The following is a 21,640-nucleotide window of genomic DNA, read 5'->3' as shown; positions in this document are numbered from 1 at the left end:
TTTGAGGACAATTGCCGAAATTTCCATTATTTTGGAGCAAAATTGCAGTAATTCCCCTAATTTTGTGTCAAAATTCCAGAAATTCCCTTTATTTTGGGGCAAAATTGCAGAAATTCCCCTTATTTGGGGGCAAAAATGCTGAAATTCCCGTTATTTTGGAGCAAAAATGCAGAAATTTTCCTTATTTTAGGGCAAAAAGACAGAAATTCTTTTTATTTCAGGGCAAAAATACAGAAAATCCCCTTATTTTGGGGCAAAAATGCAGAAATTCCCCTTATTTTGGGCCAAAGAGGCAGAAATTTCCCTTATTTTGGAGCAAAAGGATTAGAATTTAACTTATTTTAGGATAAAATTGCAGAAATTTCCCTTATTTTGGGGCAAAAATGCAGAAATTCCCATTATTTTGGGGTAAAAAGGCAGAAATTTCCCTTATTTTGGAATAAAATTGCAGAAATTTCCCATATTTTGGGGCAAAAATGCAGTAATGCTTCTAATTTGGGGGCAAAATTCAGAAATTTCACAAATTTTGAGTCAAAAAGGCAGAAGTTTCTCTTATTTTGCGAAAAAATGCAGAAATTTCCCTCTTTATTGGACAAAATTGCAGAAATTTTCTTTATTTTGGGTCAAACTGCAGAAATTTTTCTTATTTTGGGGTAAAAATGCAGTAATGCTTCTCATTTTGGGGCAATAATTCAGAAATTCCCCTAATTTTGGGGCAAAAAGGCAGAAATTTCCTTTAATGTGGGGCAAAATTGCTGAAATTTTCCTTTTTATAGACATACTTGAAGAAATTTCCCTTATCTTGGGGCAAAATTGCAGAAATTTCCCATATTTTGGGCAAAATTGCAGAAATTCCCCTAATTTTGTGTCAAAATTTCAGAAATTCCCATTATTTTGAGGCAAAAATGCAGAAATTCCACTTTATTTTAATGCCAAATTGCAGAAATTCCCCTTATTTGGGGCCAAAATGCAGAAATTTCCCTTATTTTGGGGCAAAATTGCAGAAATTTCACTTATCATGGGACAAAAATCCTGAAATTTCCCTTATTTCGGGTCCTAAAGGCAGCAATTCCGCTAATTTGGGGGCAAATTGCAGAAATTAAACTTATTTTAGGGAAAAAGACTGAAATTCCCCTTATTTTTTCCAAAAAGACAGAAATACTTCTTATTTTAGGGCAAAAGGCAGAAATTCCAATTAATTTTAAGCAAAAATGCAGTATTTTCCCTTTTTTAGGGGCAAAAACCAGGTAATGCCCCTAAATTTGAGGCAAAAAGCAGAAATTCCCCTAATTTTGGGGAAAAAGGCAGAAATTCCCCTTATTGTGGGGCAAAATTGCTGAAATTTCCCTTTTTGGAGACAAAATTGCAGAAATTTCCCTTATTTTGGGGCAAAATTGTAGAAATTTCCCTTATCTTGAGGCAAAAATGCAGAAATTCCCCTTATTTCGAGTCAAAAATGCAGACATTCCGCTTATTTGGGGTCAAAAATGCAGAAATAACCCTTATTTTAGGGCAAAAAGACTGAAATTCCTCTTATTTTGTGCCAAAAGGGCAGAAATTCTTATTTTAGGGCAAAAAGGCAGAAATTCCAGTTAATTTTGGGCAAAAATGCAGAAATAACCCTTATTTTAGGGCAAAAAGACTGAAATTCCTCTTATTTTGTGCCAAAAGGGCAGAAATTCTTATTTTAGGGCAAAAAGGCAGAAATTCCAGTTAATTTTGGGCAAAAATGCAGAAATTTCCCTAATTTGGGGCAAAAAGACTTTAATGCTTCTAATTTTGTGTCAAAAAGGCAGAAATTCCCCTAATTTTGGAGCAAAATTGCAGAAATTTCCCTTATTTTGGGGCAAAATTGCAGTAATTCCCCTAATTTTCTGTCAAAATTGCAGATATTCCCTTTATTTTGGGGCAAAATTGCAGAAATTGCCAATTATTTTGGAACAAAATTGCAGTAATACCCTTAATTTTAGATCAAAAAGGCAGAAATTCCCCTTCTTTTAGGGCAAAAATGTAGAAATTCCACTTATTTTCGAGCAAAATTGCATGATTTTCCCTTATTATTGGGCAAAAAGGAAGTAATGCCCCTAATTTGGGGGCAAAAAGGCAGAAATTCCCCTAATTTTGGGGCAAAATGCAGAAATTCTCCTTATTTGGGGGCAAAAATGCAGAAATTTCCATTTTTTGGGACAAAATTGCAGAAATTTCCCTTATTTTGGGGCAAAATTGCAGAAATTTCTTTTATCTTGGAAAATAATGCAGAAATTCCCCCTATTTCGGGTCAAAAAGGCAGAAATTCCGCTTATTTGGGGTCAAAAATGCAGAAATTACCCTTATTTTAGGGCAAAAAGACTGAAAATCGCCATATTTTGTGCCAAAAAACCAGAAATTCTTATTTTAGGGCAAAAAGGAAGAAATTCCACTTAATTTTGGACAAAAATGCAGACATTTCCCTTATTTGGGGCAAAAAGACAGTAATGCCCCTAATATTTTGTCAAAAAGGCAGAAATTCCCCTAATTTTTGAGCACAATTGCAGAAATTTCCATTATTTTGGGGCAAACTTGCAGCAATTCCCCTAATTTTGTGTCAAAATACCAGAAATTCCCTTTATTTTGGGGCAAAATTGCAGAAATTCCCCTTAATTGGGGGCAAAAATGCTGAAATTCCCCTTATTTTGGAGCAAAAATGCAGAAATTTTTCTTATTTTAGGGCAAAAAGACAGAAATTCTTTTTATTTCAGGGCAAAAATACAGAAATTCCCCTTATTTTGGGGCAAAAATGCAGAAATTCCCCCTATTTTGGGCCAAATAGGCAGAAATTTCCCTTATTTTGGAGCAAAAGGATAGAAATTTAACTTATTTTAGGATAAAATTGCAGAAATTTCCCTTATTTTGTGGCAAAAATGCAGAAATTCCCATTATTTTGGGGTAAACAGGCAGAAATTTCTCTTATTTTGGAATAAAATTGCAGAAATTTCCCATATTTTGGGGCAAAAATGCAGTAATGCTTCTAAATTGGGGGCAAAATTCAGAAATTTCACAAATTTTGAGTCAAAAAGGCAGAAGTTTCTCTTATTTTGGAAAAAAATTGTAGAAGTTTCCCTCTTTATGGGACAAAATTGCAGAAATTTTCTTTATTTTGGGTCAAACTGCAGAAATTTTTCTTATTTTGGGGTAAAAATGCAGTAATGCTTCTCATTTTGGGGCAATAATTCAGAAATTCCCCTAATTTTGGGGCAAAAAGGCAGAAATTCCCTTTATTGTGGGGCAAAATTGCTGAAATTTCCCTTTTTATGGACATAATTGCAGAAATTTTCCTTATCTTGAAGCAAAGTTGCAGAAATTCCCCTAATTTTGTGTCAAAATTGCAGAAATTCCCATTATTTTGAGGCAAAAATGCAGAAATTCCACTTAATTTTAATGCAAAATTGCAGAAATTCCCTTTATTTGGGGCAAAAAGGCAGAAATTTCCCTTATTTTTGGGACAAAATTACAGAAATTTCACTTATCATGGGACAGAAATCCAGAAATTTCCCTTAATTCGGGTCCAAAAGGCAGTAATTGCGCTAATTTGGGGGCAAATTGCAGAAATTAAACTTATTTTAGGGAAAAAGACTGAAATTCCCCTTATTTTTTTCCAAAAAGACAGAAATACTTCTTATTTTAGGGCAAAAAGGCAGAAATTCCAATTAATTTTAAGCAAAAATGCAGAATTTTCCCTTATTTAGGGGCAAAAACCCAGTAATGCCCCTAATTTTGGGGCAAAAAGCAGAAATTCCCCTAATTTTGGGGCAAAAAGGCAGAAATTCCCCTTATTGTGGGGCAAAATTGTAGAAATTTTTCTTATCTTGGGGCAAAAATGCCGAAATTCCTCTTATTTCGGGACAAAAAGGCAGAAATTTCGCTTATTTGGGGTCAAAAATGCAGAAATAACCCTTATTTTAAGGCAAAAATACTGAAATTTCTCTTATTTTGTGACAAAAGAGCAGAAATTCTTATTTTAGGTAAAAAGGCAGAAATTCCACTTAATTTTAGGCAAAAATGCAGAAATTTCCCTTATTTGGGGCAAAAAGACTTTAATGCCCCTAATTTTGTGTCAAAAAGGCAGAAATTCCCCTAATTTTGGAGCAAAATTGCAGAAATTTCCCTTATTTTGGGGCAAAATTGCAGTAATTCCCGTAATTTTCTGTCAAAATTGCAGATATTCCCTTTATTTTGGGGCAAAATTGCAGAAATTCCCAATTATTTTGGAGCAAAATTGCAGTAATACCCCTAATTTTGGATCAAAAAGGCAGAAATTCCCCTTATTTTGGGGCAAAAAGTAGAAATTCCACTTATTTTTGAGCAAAATTGCATGATTTTCCCTTATTATTAGGCAAAAAGGAAGTAATGCCCCTAATTTGGGGGCAAAAAGGCAGAAATTCCCCTAATTTTGGGGCAAAATGCAGAGATTCTCCTTATTTGGGGGCAAAAATGCAGAAATTTCCATTTTTTGAGACAAAATTGCAGAAATTTCCCTTATTTTGGGGCAAAATTGCAGAAATTTCTTTTATCTTGGGGAATAATGCAGAAATTCCCCCTATTTCAGGTCAAAAAGGCAGAAATTCCGCTTATTTGGGGTCAAAAATGCAGAAATTACCCTTATTTTAGGGCAAAAAGACTGAAATTCCCCATATTTTGTTCCATAAAACAGAAATTCTTATTTTAGGGCAAAAAGGAAGAAATTCCACTTAATTTTGGACAAAAATGCAGAAATTTCCCTTATTTGGGGCAAAAAGACAGTAATGCCCCTAATTTTGTGTCAAAAAGGCAGAAATTCCCCTAATTTTTGAGCACAATTACAGAAATTTCCATTATTTTGGGGCAAAATTGCAGTAATTCTGCTAATTTTGTGTCAAAATTCCAGAAATTCCCTTTATTTTAGAGCAAAAATGCAGAAATTCCCCTTATTTGAAGGCAAAAATGCTGAAATTCCCGTTATTTTGGAGCAAAAATGCAGAAATTTCCCTTATTTTGGGCAAAATTGCAGAAATTCCCCTAATTTTGTGTCAAAATTGCAAAAATTCACATTTTTTTGAGGCAAAAATGCAGAAATTCCAGTTTATTTTAATGCAAACTTGCAGAAATTTCCCTTATTTGGGGCAAAAAGGCAGAAATTTCCCTTATTTTGGGGCAAAATTGCAGAAATTTCACTTATCATGGGACAGAAATCCAGAAATTTCCCTTATTTCGGGTCCAAAAGGCAGTAATTCCGCTAATTTGGGGGCAAATTGCAGAAATTAAACTTATTTTAGGGAAAAAGATTGAAATTCCCCTCATTTTTTCCAAAAAGACAGAAATACTTCTTATTTTAGGGCAAAAAGGCAGAAATTCCAATTAATTTTAAGCAAAAATGCAGAATTTTCCCTTATTTAGGGGCAAAAACCCAGTAATGCCCCTAATTTTGAGGCAAAAAGCAGAAATTCCCCTAATTTTGGGCTACAAAGGCAGAAATTTCCCTTGTTTGGGGCAAAAAGACAGTAATGCCCTTAATTTTGTGTCAAAAAAACAGAAATTCCCCTAATTTTTGAGGACAATTGCCGAAATTTCCATTATTTTGGAGCAAAATTGCAGTAATTCCCCTAATTTTGTGTCAAAATTCCAGAAATTCCCTTTATTTTGGGGCAAAATTGCAGAAATTCCCCTTATTTGGGGGCAAAAATGCTGAAATTCCCGTTATTTTGGAGCAAAAATGCAGAAATTTTCCTTATTTTAGGGCAAAAAGACAGAAATTCTTTTTATTTCAGGGCAAAAATACAGAAAATCCCCTTATTTTGGGGCAAAAATGCAAAAATTCCCCTTATTTTGGGCCAAAGAGGCAGAAATTTCCCTTATTTTGGAGCAAAAGGATACGAATTTAACTTATTTTAGGATAAAATTGCAGAAATTTCCCTTATTTTGGGGCAAAAATGCAGAAATTCCCATTATTTTGGGGTAAAAAGGCAGAAATTGCCCTTATTTTGGAATAAAATTGCAGAAATTTCCCATATTTTGGGGCAAAAATGCAGTAATGCTTCTAATTTGGGGGCAAAATTCAGAAATTTCACAAATTTTGAGTCAAAAAAGCAGAAGTTTCTCTTATTTTGCGAAAAAATGCAGAAATTTCCCTCTTTATTGGACAAAATTGCAGAAATTTTCTTTATTTTGGGTCAAACTGCAGAAATTTTTTTTATTTTGGGGTAAAAATGCAGTAATGCTTCTCATTTTGGGGCAATAATTCAGTTATTCCCCTAATTTTGGGGCAAAAAGGCAGAAATTTCCTTTAATGTGGGGCAAAATTGCTGAAATTTTCCTTTTTATAGACATACTTGAAGAAATTTCCCTTATCTTGGGGCAAAATTGCAGAAATTTCCCTTATTTTGGGCAAAATTGCAGAAATTCCCCTAATTTTGTGTCAAAATTGCAGAAATTCCCATTATTTTGAGGCAAAAATGCAGAAATTCCACTTTATTTTAATGCCAAATTGCAGAAATTCCCCTTATTTGGGGCCAAAATGCAGAAATTTCCCTTATTTTGGGGCAAAATTGCAGAAATTTCACTTATCATGGGACAAAAATCCTGAAATTTCCCTTATTTCGGGTCCTAAAGGCAGCAATTCCGCTAATTTGGGGGCAAATTGCAGAAATTAAACTTATTTTAGGAAAAAAGACTGAAATTCCGCTTATTTTTTCCAAAAAGACAGAAATACTTCTTATTTTAGGGCAAAAGGCAGAAATTCCAATTAATTTTAAGCAAAAATGCAGTATTTTCCCTTTTTTAGGGGCAAAAACCAGGTAATACCCCTTAATTTGAGGCAAAAAGCAGAAATTCCCCTAATTTTGGGGAAAAAGGCAGAAATTCCCCTTATTGTGGGGCAAAATTGCTGAAATTTCCCTTTTTGGAGACAAAATTGCAGAAATTTCCCTTATTTTGGTGCAAAATTGTAGAAATTTCCCTTATCTTGAGGCAAAAATGCAGAAATTCCCCTTATTTCGAGTCAAAAATGCAGACATTCCGCTTATTTGGGGTCAAAAATGCAGAAATAACCCTTATTTTAGGGCAAAAAGACTGAAATTCCTCTTATTTTGTGCCAAAAGGGCAGAAATTCTTATTTTAGGGCAAAAAGGCAGAAATTCAAGTTAATTTTGGGCAAAAATGCAGAAATTTCCCTTATTTGGGGCAAAAAGACTTTAATGCCCCTAATTTTGTGTCAAAAAGGCAGAAATTCCCCTAATTTTGGAGCAAAATTGCAGAAATTTCCCTTATTTTGGGGCAAAATTGCAGTAATTCCCCTAATTTTCTGTCAAAATTGCAGATATTCCCTTTATTTTGGGGCAAAATTGCAGAAATTCCCAATTATTTTGGAGCAAAATTGCAGTAATACCCCTAATTTTGGATCAAAAAGGCAGAAATTCCCCTTCTTTTGGGGCAAAAAGGTAGAAATTCCACTTATTTTTGAGCAAAATTGCATGATTTTCCCTTATTATTGGGCAAAAAGGAAGTAATGCCCCTAATTTGGGGGCAAAAAGGCAGAAATTCCCCTAATTTTGGGGCAAAATGCAGAAATTCTCCTTATTTGGGGGCAAAAATGCAGAAATTTCCATTATTTGGGACAAAATTGCAGAAATTTCCCTTATTTTGGGGCAAAATTGCAGAAATTTCTTTTATCTTGGGGAATAATGCAGAAATTCCCCCTATTTCGGGTCAAAAAGGCAGAAATTCCGCTTATTTGGGGTCAAAAATGCAGAAATTACCCTTATTTTAGGGCAAAAAGACTGAAAATCGCCATATTTTGTGCCAAAAAAACAGTAATTCTTATTTTAGGGCAAAAAGGAAGAAATTCCACTTAATTTTGGACAAAAATGCAGAAATTTCCCTTATTTGGGGCAAAAAGACAGTAATGCCCCTAATTTTTTGTCAAAAAGGCAGAAATTCCCCTAATTTTTGAGCACAATTGCAGAAATTTCCATTATTTTGGGGCAAACTTGCAGTAATTCCCCTAATTTTGTGTCAAAATTCCAGAAATTCCCTTTATTTTGGGGCAAAATTGCAGAAATTCCCCTTATTTGGGGGCAAAAATGCTGAAATTCCCCTTATTTTGGAGCAAAAATGCAGAAATTTTCCTTATTTTAGGGCAAAAAGACAGAAATTCTTTTTATTTCAGGGCAAAAATACAGAAATTCCCCTTATTTTGGGGCAAAAATGCAGAAATTCCCCTTATTTTGGGCCAAATAGGCAGAAATTTCCCTTATTTTGGAGCAAAAGGATAGAAATTTAACTTATTTTAGGATAAAATTGCAGAAATTTCCCTTATTTTGTGGCCAAAATGCAGAAATTCCCATTATTTTGGGGTAAAAAGGCAGAAATTTCCCTTATTTTGGAATAAAATTGCAAAAATTTCCCATATTTTGGGGCAAAAATGCAGTAATGCTTCTAATTTGGGGGCAAAATTCAGAAATTTCACAAATTTTGAGTCAAAAAGGCAGAAGTTTCTCCTATTTTGGGAAAAAAATACAGAAATTTCCCTCTTTATGGGACAAAATTGCAGAAATTTTTTTATTTTGGGTCAAACTGCAGAAATTTTTCTTATTTTGGGGTAAAAATGCAGTAATGCTTCTCAGTTTGGGGCAATAATTCAGAAATTCCCCTAATTTTGGGGCAAAAAGGCAGAAATTCCCTTTATTGTGGGGCAAAATTGCTGAAATTTCCTTTTTTATGGACATAATTGCAGAAATTTCCCTTATCTTGGGGCAAAATTGCAGAAATTTCCCTTATTTTGGGAAAAATTGCAGAAATTCCCCTAATTTTGTGTCAAAATTGCAGAAATTCCCATTATTTTGAGGCAAAAATGCAGAAATTCTACTTTATTTTAATGCAAAATTGCAGAAATTCCCCTTATTTGGGGCAAAAAGGCAGAAATTTCCCTTATTTTGGGGCAAAATTGCAGAAATTTCACTTATCATGGGACAGAAATCCAGAAATTTCCCTTATTTCGGGTCCAAAAGGCAGTAATTCCGCTAATTTGGGGGCAAATTGCAGAAATTAAACTTATTTTAGGGAAAAAGACTGAAATTCCCCTTATTTTTTCCTAAAAGACAGAAATACTTCTTATTTTAGGGCAAAAAGGCAGAAATTCCCATTAATTTTAAGCAAAAATGCAGTATTTTCCATTATTTAGGGGCAAAAACCCAGTAATGCCCCTAATTTTGGGGCAAAAAGCAGAAATTCCCCTAATTTTGGGGCAAAAAGGCAGAAATTCCTCTTATTGTGGGGCAAAATTGCTGAAATTTCCCTTTTTGGAGACAAAATTGCAGAAATTTCCCTTATTTTGGGGCAAAATTGTAGAACTTTCCCTTATCTTGGGGCAAAAATGCAGAAATACCCCTTATTTCGGGTCAAAAATGCAGAAATTCCGCTTATTTGGCGTCAAAAATGCAGAAATAACCCTTATTTTAGGGCAAAAAGACTGAAATTCCAGTTAATTTTGGGCAAAAATGCAGAAATTTCCCTTATTTTGGGCAAAAAGACTTTAATGCCCCTAATTTTGTGTCAAAAAGGCAGAAATTCCCCTAATTTTGGAGCAAAATTGTCGAAATTTCCCTTATTTTGGGGCAAAATTGCTGTAATTCCCCTAATTTTCTGTCAAATTTCAGATATTCCCTTTATTTTGGGGCAAAATTGCAGAAATTCCCAATTATTTTAAAGCAAAATTGCAGTAATACCCCTAATTTTGGATCAAAAAGGCAGAATTCCCCTTCTTTTGGGGCAAAAAGGTAGAAATTCCAATTATTTTCGAGCAAAATTGCATGATTTTTCCTTATTATTGGGCAAAAAGGAAGTAATGCCCCTAATTTGGAGGAAAAAAGGCAGAAATTCTTCTAATTTTGGGCATAATGCAGAAATTCTCCTTATTTGGAGGCAAAAATGCAGAAATTTCCATTTTTTGGGACAAAATTGCAGAAATTTCCCTTATTTTGGGGCAAAATTGCAGAAATTTCCCTTATCTTGAGGCAAAAATGCAGAAATTCCCCTTATTTCGGGTCAAAAATGCAGACATTCCGCTTATTTGGGGTCAAAAATGCAGAAATAACCCTTATTTTAGGGCAAAAAGACTGAAATTCCTCTTATTTTGTGCCAAAAGGGCAGAAATTCTTATTTTAGGGCAAAAAGGCAGAAATTCCAGTTAATTTTGGGCAAAAATGCAGAAATTTCCCTTATTTGGGGCAAAAAGACTTTAATGCCCCTAATTTTGTGTCAAAAAGGCAGAAATTCCCCTAATTTTGGAGCAAAATTGCAGAAATTTTCCTTATTTTGGGGCAAAATTGCAGTAATTCCCCTAATTTTCTGTCAAAATTGCAGATATTCCCTTTATTTGGGGGCAAAATTGCAGAAATTCCCAATTATTTTGGAGCAAAATTGCAGTAATACCCCTAATTTTGGATCAAAAGGGCAGAAATTCCCCTTCTTTTGGGGCAAAAAGGTAGAAATTCCACTTATTTTTGAGCAAAATTGCATGATTTTCCCTTGTTATTGGGCAAAAAGGAAGTAATGCCCCTAATTTGGGGGCAAAAAGGCAGAAATTCCTCTAATTTTGGGGCAAAATGCAGAAATTCTCCTTATTTGGGGGCAAAAATGCAGAAATTTCTATTATTTGGGACAAAATTGCAGAAATTTCCCTTATTTTGGGGCAAAATTGCAGAAATTTCTTTTATCTTGGGGAATAATGCAGAAATTCCCCCTATTTCGGCTCAAAAAGGCAGAAATTCCGCTTATTTGGGGTCAAAAATGCAGAAATTACCCTTATTTTAGGGCAAAAAGACTGAAAATCGCCATATTTTGTGCCAAAAAAACAGAAATTCTTATTTTAGGGCAAAAAGGAAGAAATTCCACTTAATTTTGGACAAAAATGCACAAATTTCCCTTATTTGGGGAAAAAAGACAGTAATGCCCCTAATTTTTTGTCAAAAAGGCAGCAATTCCCCTAATTTTTGAGCACAATTGCAGAAATTTCCATTAATTTGGGGCAAACTTGCAGTAATTCCCCTAATTTTGTGTCAAAATTCCAGAAATTCCCTTTATTTTGGGGCAAAATTGCAGAAATTCCCCTTATTTGGGGGCAAAAATGCTGAAATTCCTGTTATTTTGGAGCAAAAATGCAGAAATTTTCCTTATTTTAGGGCAAAAAGACAGAAATTCTTTTTATTTCAGGGCAAAAATACAGAAATTCCCCTTATTTTGGGTCAAAAATGCAGGAATTTTCCTTATTTTGGGCCAAATAGGCAGAAATTTCCCTTATTTTGGAGCAAAAGGATAGAAATTTAACTTATTTTAAGATAAAATTGCAGAAATTTCCCTTATTTTGTGGCAAAAATGCAGAAATTCCCATTATTTTGGGGTAAAAAGGCAGAAAATTCCCTTATTTTGGAATAAAATTGCAGAAATTTCCCATATTTTGGGGCAAAAATGCAGTAATGCTTCTAATTTGGGGGCAAAATTCAGAAATTTCACAAATTTTGAGTCAAAAATGCAGAAATTTCCCTTATTTTGGGCAAAATTGCAGAAATTTCCCTAATTTTGTGTCAAAATTGCAAAAATTCCCATTTTTTTGAGGCAAAAATGCAGAGATTCCACTTTATTTTAATGCAAAATTGCAGAAATTCCCCTTATTTGGGGCAAAAAGGCAGAAATTTCCGTTATTTTCGGGCAGTATTGCAGAAATTTCACTTATCATGGGACAGAAATCCAGAAATTTCCCTTATTTCGGGTCCAAAAGGCAGTAATTCCGCTAATTTGGGGGCAAATTGCAGAAATTAAACTTATTTTAGGGAAAAAGACTGAAATTCCCCTTATTTTTTCCTAAAAGACAGAAATACTTCTTATTTTAGGGCAAAAAGGCAGAAATTCCAATTAATTTTAAGCAAAAATGCAGTATTTTCCATTATTTAGGGGCAAAAACCCAGTAATGCCCCTAATTTTGGGGCAAAAAGCAGAAATTCCCCTAATTTTGGGGCAAAAAGGCAGAAATTCCTCTTATTGTGGGGCAAAATTGCTGAAATTTCCCTTTTTGGAGACAAAATTGCAGAAATTTCCCTTATTTTGGGGCAAAATTGTAGAACTTTCCCTTATCTTGGGGCAAAAATGCAGAAATACCCCTTATTTCGGGTCAAAAATGCAGAAATTCCGCTTATTTGGGGTCAAAAATGCAGAAATAACCCTTATTTTAGGGCAAAAAGACTGAAATTCCAGTTAATTTTGGGCAAAAATGCAGAAATTTCCCTTATTTTGGGCAAAAAGACTTTAATGCCCCTAATTTTGTGTCAAAAAGGCAGAAATTCCCCTAATTTTGGAGCAAAATTGTCGAAATTTCCCTTATTTTGGGGCAAAATTGCTGTAATTCCCCTAATTTTCTGTCAAATTTCAGATATTCCCTTTATTTTGGGGCAAAATTGCAGAAATTCCCAATTATTTTAAAGCAAAATTGCAGTAATACCCCTAATTTTGGATCAAAAAGGCAGAATTCCCCTTCTTTTGGGGCAAAAAGGTAGAAATTCCAATTATTTTCGAGCAAAATTGCATGATTTTTCCTTATTATTGGGCAAAAAGGAAGTAATGCCCCTAATTTGGGGGAAAAAAGGGAGAAATTCTTCTAATTTTGGGGCATAATGCAGAAATTCTCCTTATTTGGAGGCAAAAATGCAGAAATTTCCATTTTTTGAGACAAAATTGCAGAAATTTCCCTTATTTTGGGGCAAAATTGCAGAAATTTCCCTTATCTTGAGGCAAAAATGCAGAAATTCCCCTTATTTCGGGTCAAAAATGCAGACATTCCGCTTATTTGGGGTCAAAAATGCAGAAATTACCCTTATTTTAGGGCAAAAAGACTGAAATTCCTCTTATTTTGTGCCAAAAGGGCAGAAATTCTTATTTTAGGGCAAAAAGGCAGAAATTCCAGTTAATTTTGGGCAAAAATGCAGAAATTTCCCTTATTTGGGGCAAAAAGACTTTAATGCCCCTAATTTTGTGTCAAAAAGGCAGAAATTCCCCTAATTTTGGAGCAAAATTGCAGAAATTTCCCTTATTTTGGGTCAAAATTGCAGTAATTCCCCTAATTTTCTGTCAAAATTGCAGATATTCCCTTTATTTTGGGGCAAAATTGCAGAAATTCCCAATTATTTTGGAGCAAAATTGCAGTAATACCCCTAATTTTGGATCAAAAAGGCAGAAATTCCCCTTCTTTTGGGGCAAAATGGTAGAAATTCCACTTATTTTTGAGCAAAATTGCATGATTTTCCCTTATTATTGGGCAAAAAGGAAGTAATGCCCCTAATTTGGGGGCAAAAAGGCAGAAATTCCCCTAATTTTGGGGCAAAATGCAGAAATTCTCCTTATTTGGGGGCAAAAATGCAGAAATTTCTATTATTTGGGACAAAATTGCAGAAATTTCCCTTATTTTGGGGCAAAATTGCAGAAATTTCTTTTATCTTGGGGAATAATGCAGAAATTCCCCCTATTTCGGGTCAAAAAGGCAGAAATTCCGCTTATTTGGGGTCAAAAATGCAGAAATTACCCTTATTTTAGGGCAAAAAGACTGAAAATCGCCATATTTTGTGCCAAAAAAACAGAAATTCTTATTTTAGGGCAAAAAGGAAGAAATTCCACTTAATTTTGGACAAAAATGCAGAAATTTCCCTTATTTGGGGCAAAAAGACAGTAATGCCCCTAATTTTTTGTCAAAAAGGCAGCAATTCCCCTAATTTTTGAGCACAATTGCAGAAATTTCCATTATTTTGGGGCAAACTTGCAGTAATTCCCCTAAGTTTGTGTCAAAATTCCAGAAATTCCCTTTATTTTGGGGCAAAATTGCAGAAATTCCCCTTATTTGGGGGCAAAAATGCTAAAATTCCTGTTATTTTGGAGCAAAAATGCAGAAATTTTCCTTATTTTAGGGCAAAAAGACAGAAATTCTTTTTATTTCAGGGCAAAAATACAGAAATTCCCCTTATTTTGGGGCAAAAATGCAGGAATTTTCCTTATTTTGGGCCAAATAGGCAGAAATTTCCCTTATTTTGGAGCAAAAGGATAGAAATTTAACTTATTTTAAGATAAAATTGCAGAAATTTCCCTTATTTTGTGGCAAAAATGCAGAAATTCCCATTATTTTGGGGTAAAAAGGCAGAAAATTCCCTTATTTTGGAATAAAATTGCAGAAATTTCCCATATTTTGGGGCAAAAATGCAGTAATGCTTCTAATTTGGGGGCAAAATTCAGAAATTTCACAAATTTTGAGTCAAAAATGCAGAAATTTCCCTTATTTTGGGCAAAATTGCAGAAATTTCCCTAATTTTGTGTCAAAATTGCAAAAATTCCCATTTTTTTGAGGCAAAAATGCAGAAATTCCACTTTATTTTAATGCAAAATTGCAGAAATTCCCCTTATTTGGGGCAAAAAGGCAGAAATTTCCCTTATTTTCGGGCAAAATTGCAGAAATTTCACTTATCATGGGACAGAAATCCAGAAATTTCCCTTATTTCGGGTCCAAAAGGCAGTAATTCCGCTAATTTGGGGGCAAATTGCAGAAATTAAACTTATTTTAGGGAAAAAGACTGAAATTCCCCTTATTTTTTCCTAAAAGACAGAAATACTTCTTATTTTAGGGCAAAAAGGCAGAAATTCCCATTAATTTTAAGCAAAAATGCAGTATTTTCCATTATTTAGGGGCAAAAACCCAGTAATGCCCCTAATTTTGGGGCCAAAAGCAGAAATTCCCCTAATTTTGGGGCAAAAAGGCAGAAATTCCTCTTATTGTGGGGCAAAATTGCTGAAATTTCCCTTTTTGGAGACAAAATTGCAGAAATTTCCCTTATTTTGGGGCAAAATTGTAGAACTTTCCCTTATCTTGGGGCAAAAATGCAGAAATACCCCTTATTTCGGGTCAAAAATGCAGAAATTCCGCTTATTTGGGGTCAAAAATGCAGAAATAACCCTTATTTTAGGGCAAAAAGACTGAAATTCCAGTTAATTTTGGGCAAAAATGCAGAAATTTCCCTTATTTTGGGCAAAAAGACTTTAATGCCCCTAATTTTGTGTCAAAAAGGCAGAAATTCCCCTAATTTTGGAGCAAAATTGTCGAAATTTCCCTTATTTTGGGGCAAAATTGCTGTAATTCCCCTAATTTTCTGTCAAATTTCAGATATTCTCTTTATTTTGGGGCAAAATTGCAGAAATTCCCAATTATTTTAAAGCAAAATTGCAGTAATACCCCTAATTTTGGATCAAAAAGGCAGAATTCCCCTTCTTTTGGGGCAAAAAGGTAGAAATTCCAATTATTTTCAAGCAAAATTGCATGATTTTTCCTTATTATTGGGCAAAAAGGAAGTAATGCCCCTAATTTGGAGGAAAAAAGGCAGAAATTCTTCTAATTTTGGGCATAATGCAGAAATTCTCCTTATTTGGAGGCAAAAATGCAGAAATTTCCATTTTTTGGGACAAAACTGCAGAAATTTCCCTTATTTTGGGGCAAAATTGCAGGAATTTCCCTTATCTTGAGGCAAAAATGCAGAAATTCCCCTTATTTCGGGTCAAAAATGCAGACATTCCGCTTATTTGGGGTCAAAAATGCAGAAATAACCCTTATTTTAGGGCAAAAAGACTGAAATTCCTCTTATTTTGTGCCAAAAGGGCAGAAATTCTTATTTTAGGGCAAAAAGGCAGAAATTCCAGTTAATTTTGGGCAAAAATGCAGAAATTTCCCTTATTTGGGGCAAAAAGACTTTAATGCCCCTAATTTTGTGTCAAAAAGGCAGAAATTCCCCTAATTTTGGAGCAAAATTGCAGAAATTTCCCTTATTTTGGGGCAAAATTGCAGTAATTCCCCTAATTTTCTGTCAAAATTGCAGATATTCCCTTTATTTGGGGGCAAAATTGCAGAAATTCCCAATTATTATGGAGCAAAATTGCAGTAATACCCCTAATTTTAGATCAAAAAGGCAGAAATTCCCCTTCTTTTGGGGCAAAAAGGTAGAAATTCCACTTATTTTTGAGCAAAATTGCATGATTTTCCCTTGTTATTGGGCAAAAAGGAAGTAATGCCCCTAATTTGGGGGCAAAAAGGCAGAAATTCCTCTAATTTTGGGGCAAAATGCAGAAATTCTCCTTATTTGGGGGCAAAAATGCAGAAATTTCTATTATTTGGGACAAAATTGCAGAAATTTCCCTTATTTTGGGGCAAAATTGCAGAAATTTCTTTTATCTTGGGGAATAATGCAGAAATTCCCCCTATTTCGGGTCAAAAAGGCAGAAATTCCGCTTATTTGGGGTCAAAAATGCAGAAATTACCCTTATTTTACGGCAAAAAGACTGAAAATCGCCATATTTTGTGCCAAAAAAACAGAAATTCTTATTTTAGGGCAAAAAGGAAGAAATTCCACTTAATTTTGGACAAAAATGCAGAAATTTCCCTTATTTGGGGCAAAAAGACAGTAATGCCCCTAATTTTTTGTCAAAAAGGCAGCAATTCCCCTAATTTTTGAGCACAATTGCAGAAATTTCCATTATTTTGGGGCAAACTTGCAGTAATTCCCCTAATTTTGTGTCAAAATTCCAGAAATTCCCTTTATTTTGGGGCAAAATTGCAGAAATTCCCCTTATTTGGGGGCAAAAATGCTGAAATTCCTGTTATTTTGGAGCAAAAATGCAGAAATTTTCCTTATTTTAGGGCAAAAAGACAGAAATTCTTTTTATTTCAGGGCAAAAATACAGAAATTCCCCTTATTTTGGGTCAAAAATGCAGGAATTTTCCTTATTTTGGGCCAAATAGGCAGAAATTTCCCTTATTTTGGAGCAAAAGGATAGAAATTTAACTTATTTTAAGATAAAATTGCAGAAATTTCCCTTATTTTGTGGCAAAAATGCAGAAATTCCCATTATTTTGGGGTAAAAAGGCAGAAAATTCCCTTATTTTGGAATAAAATTGCAGAAATTTCCCATATTTTGGGGCAAAAATGCAGTAATGCTTCTAATTTGGGGGCAAAATTCAGAAATTTCACAAATTTTGAGTCAAAAATGCAGAAATTTCCCTTATTTTGGGCAAAATTGCAGAAATTTCCCTAATTTTGTGTCAAAATTGCAAAAATTCCCATTTTTTTGAGGCAAAAATGCAGAAATTCCACTTTATTTTAATGCAAAATTGCAGAAATTCCCCTTATTTGGGGCAAAAAGGCAGAAATTTCCCTTATTTTCGGGCAAAATTGCAGAAATTTCACTTATCATGGGACAGAAATCCAGAAATTTCCCTTATTTCGGGTCCAAAAGGCAGTAATTCCGCTAATTTGGGGGCAAATTGCAGAAATTAAACTTATTTTAGGGAAAAAGACTGAAATTCCCCTTATTTTTTCCTAAAAGACAGAAATACTTCTTATTTTAGGGCAAAAAGGCAGAAATTCCCATTAATTTTAAGCAAAAATGCAGTATTTTCCATTATTTAGGGGCAAAAACCCAGTAATGCCCCTAATTTTGGGGCAAAAAGCAGAAATTCCCCTAATTTTGGGGCAAAAAGGCAGAAATTCCTCTTATTGTGGGGCAAAATTGCTGAAATTTCCCTTTTTGGAGACAAAATTGCAGAAATTTCCCTTATTTTGGGGCAAAATTGTAGAACTTTCCCTTATCTTGGGGCAAAAATGCAGAAATACCCCTTATTTCGGGTCAAAAATGCAGAAATTCCGCTTATTTGGGGTCAAAAATGCAGAAATAACCCTTATTTTAGGGCAAAAAGACTGAAATTCCAGTTAATTTTGGGCAAAAATGCAGAAATTTCCCTTATTTTGGGCAAAAAGACTTTAATGCCCCTAATTTTGTGTCAAAAAGGCAGAAATTCCCCTAATTTTGGAGCAAAATTGTCGAAATTTCCCTTATTTTGGGGCAAAATTGCTGTAATTCCCCTAATTTTCTGTCAAATTTCAGATATTCCCTTTATTTTGGGGCAAAATTGCAGAAATTCCCAATTATTTTAAAGCAAAATTGCAGTAATACCCCTAATTTTGGATCAAAAAGGCAGAATTCCCCTTCTTTTGGGGCAAAAAGGTAGAAATTCCAATTATTTTCGAGCAAAATTGCATGATTTTCCCTTATTATTGGGCAAAAAGGAAGTAATGCCCCTAATTTGGGGGAAAAAAGGCAGAAATTCTTCTAATTTTGGGGCATAATGCAGAAATTCTCCTTATTTGGAGGCAAAAATGCAGAAATTTCCATTTTTTGAGACAAAATTGCAGAAATTTCCCTTATTTTGGGGCAAAATTGCAGAAATTTCCCTTATCTTGAGGCAAAAATGCAGAAATTCCCCTTATTTCGGGTCAAAAATGCAGACATTCCGCTTATTTGGGGTCAAAAATGCAGAAATAACCCTTATTTTAGGTCAAAAAGACTGAAATTCCTCTTATTTTGTGCCAAAAGGGCAGAAATTCTTATTTTAGGGCAAAAAGGCAGAAATTCCAGTTAATTTTGGGCAAAAATGCAGAAATTTCCCTTATTTGGGGCAAAAAGACTTTAATGCCCCTAATTTTGTGTCAAAAAGGCAGAAATTCCCCTAATTTTGGAGCAAAATTGCAGAAATTTCCCTTATTTTGGGGCAAAATTGCAGTAATTCCCCTAATTTTCTGTCAAAATTGCAGATATTCCCTTTATTTTGGGGCAAAATTGCAGAAATTCCCAATTATTTTGGAGCAAAATTGCAGTAATACCCCTAATTTTGGATCAAAAAGGCAGAAATTCCCCTTCTTTTGGGGCAAAAAGGTAGAAATTCCACTTATTTTTGAGCAAAATTGCATGATTTTCCCTTATTATTGGGCAAAAAGGAAGTAATGCCCCTAATTTGGGGGCAAAAAGGCAGAAATTCCCCTAATTTTGGGGCAAAATGCAGAAATTCTCCTTATTTGGGGGCAAAAATGCAGAAATTTCTATTATTTGGGACAAAATTGCAGAAATTTCCCTTATTTTGGGGCAAAATTGCAGAAATTTCTTTTATCTTGGGGAATAATGCAGAAATTCCCCCTATTTCGGGTCAAAAAGGCAGAAATTCCGCTTATTTGGGGTCAAAAATGCAGAAATTACCCTTATTTTAGGGCAAAAAGACTGAAAATCACCATATTTTGTGTCAAAAAAACAGAAATTCTTATTTTAGGGCAAAAAGGAAGAAATTCCACTTAATTTTGGACAAAAATGCAGAAATTTCCCTTATTTGGGGCAAAAAGACAGTAATGCCCCTAATTTTTTGTCAAAAAGGCAGCAATTCCCCTAATTTTTGAGCACAATTGCAGAAATTTCCATTATTTTGGGGCAAACTTGCAGTAATTCCCCTAATTTTGTGTCAAAATTCCAGAAATTCCCTTTATTTTGGGGCAAAATTGCAGAAATTCCCCTTATTTGGGGGCAAAAATGCTAAAATTCCTGTTATTTTGGAGCAAAAATGCAGAAATTTTCCTTATTTTAGGGCAAAAAGACAGAAATTCTTTTTATTTCAGGGCAAAAATACAGAAATTCCCCTTATTTTGGGTCAAAAATGCAGGAATTTTCCTTATTTTGGGACAAATAGGCAGAAATTTCCCTTATTTTGGAGCAAAAGGATAGAAATTTAACTTATTTTAAGATAAAATTGCAGAAATTTCCCTTATTTTGTGGCAAAAATGCAGAAATTCCCATTATTTTGGGGTAAAAAGGCAGAAAATTCCCTTATTTTGGAATAAAATTGCAGAAATTTCCCATATTTTGGGGCAAAAATGCAGTAATGCTTCTAATTTGGGGGCAAAATTCAGAAATTTCACAAATTTTGAGTCAAAAATGCAGAAATTTCCCTTATTTTGGGCAAAATTGCAGAAATTTCCCTAATTTTGTGTCAAAATTGCAAAAATTCCCATTTTTTTGAGGCAAAAATGCAGAAATTCCACTTTATTTTAATGCAAAATTGCAGAAATTCCCCTTATTTGGGGCAAAAAGGCAGAAATTTCCCTTATTTTCGGGCAAAATTGCAGAAATTTCACTTATCATGGGACAGAAATCCAGAAATTTCCCTTATTTCGGGTCCAAAAGGCAGTAATTCCGCTAATTTGGGGGCAAATTGCAGAAATTAAACTTATTTTAGGGAAAAAGACTGAAATTCCCCTTATTTTTTCCTAAAAGACAGAAATACTTCTTATTTTAGGGCAAAAAGGCAGAAATTCCCATTAATTTTAAGCAAAAATGCAGTATTTTCCATTATTTAGGGGCAAAAACCCAGTAATGCCCCTAATTTTGGGGCAAAAAGCAGAAATTCCCCTAATTTTGGGGCAAAAAGGCAGAAATTCCTCTTATTGTGGGGCAAAATTGCTGAAATTTCCCTTTTTGGAGACAAAATTGCAGAAATTTCCCTTATTTTGGGGCAAAATTGTAGAACTTTCCCTTATCTTGGGGCAAAAATGCAGAAATACCCCTTATTTCGGGTCAAAAATGCAGAAATTCCGCTTATTTGGGGTCAAAAATGCAGAAATAACCCTTATTTTAGGGCAAAAAGACTGAAATTCCAGTTAATTTTGGGCAAAAATGCAGAAATTTCCCTTATTTTGGGCAAAAAGACTTTAATGCCCCTAATTTTGTGTCAAAAAGGCAGAAATTCCCCTAATTTTGGAGCAAAATTGTCGAAATTTCCCTTATTTTGGGGCAAAATTGCTGTAATTCCCCTAATTTTCTGTCAAATTTCAGATATTCCCTTTATTTTGGGGCAAAATTGCAGAAATTCCCAATTATTTTAAAGCAAAATTGCAGTAATACCCCTAATTTTGGATCAAAAAGGCAGAATTCCCCTTCTTTTGGGGCAAAAAGGTAGAAATTCCAATTATTTTCGAGCAAAATTGCATGATTTTCCCTTATTATTGGGCAAAAAGGAAGTAATGCCCCTAATTTGGGGGAAAAAAGGCAGAAATTCTTCTAATTTTGGGGCATAATGCAGAAATTCTCCTTATTTGGAGGCAAAAATGCAGAAATTTCCATTTTTTGAGACAAAATTGTAGAAATTTCCCTTATTTTGGGGCAAAATTGCAGAAATTTCCCTTATCTTGAGGCAAAAATGCAGAAATTCCCCTTATTTCGGGTCAAAAATGCAGACATTCCGCTTATTTGGGGTCAAAAATGCAGAAATAACCCTTATTTTAGGTCAAAAAGACTGAAATTCCTCTTATTTTGTGCCAAAAGGGCAGAAATTCTTATTTTAGGGCAAAAAGGCAGAAATTCCAGTTAATTTTGGGCAAAAATGCAGAAATTTCCCTTATTTGGGGCAAAAAGACTTTAATGCCCCTAATTTTGTGTCAAAAAGGCAGAAATTCCCCTAATTTTGGAGCAAAATTGCAGAAATTTCCCTTATTTTGGGGCAAAATTGCAGTAATTCCCCTAATTTTCTGTCAAAATTGCAGATATTCCCTTTATTTTGGGGCAAAATTGCAGAAATTCCCAATTATTTTGGAGCAAAATTGCAGTAATACCCCTAATTTTGGATCAAAAAGGCAGAAATTCCCCTTCTTTTGGGGCAAAAAGGTAGAAATTCCACTTATTTTTGAGCAAAATTGCATGATTTTCCCTTATTATTGGGCAAAAAGGAAGTAAT

The sequence above is a fragment of the Micromys minutus genome (genome assembly GCF_963924665.1).
Source record: "Micromys minutus genome assembly, chromosome: 1".
Taxonomy (NCBI): Eukaryota; Metazoa; Chordata; class Mammalia; order Rodentia; family Muridae; genus Micromys; species Micromys minutus.
This window is presented reverse-complemented; position numbering follows the sequence as displayed.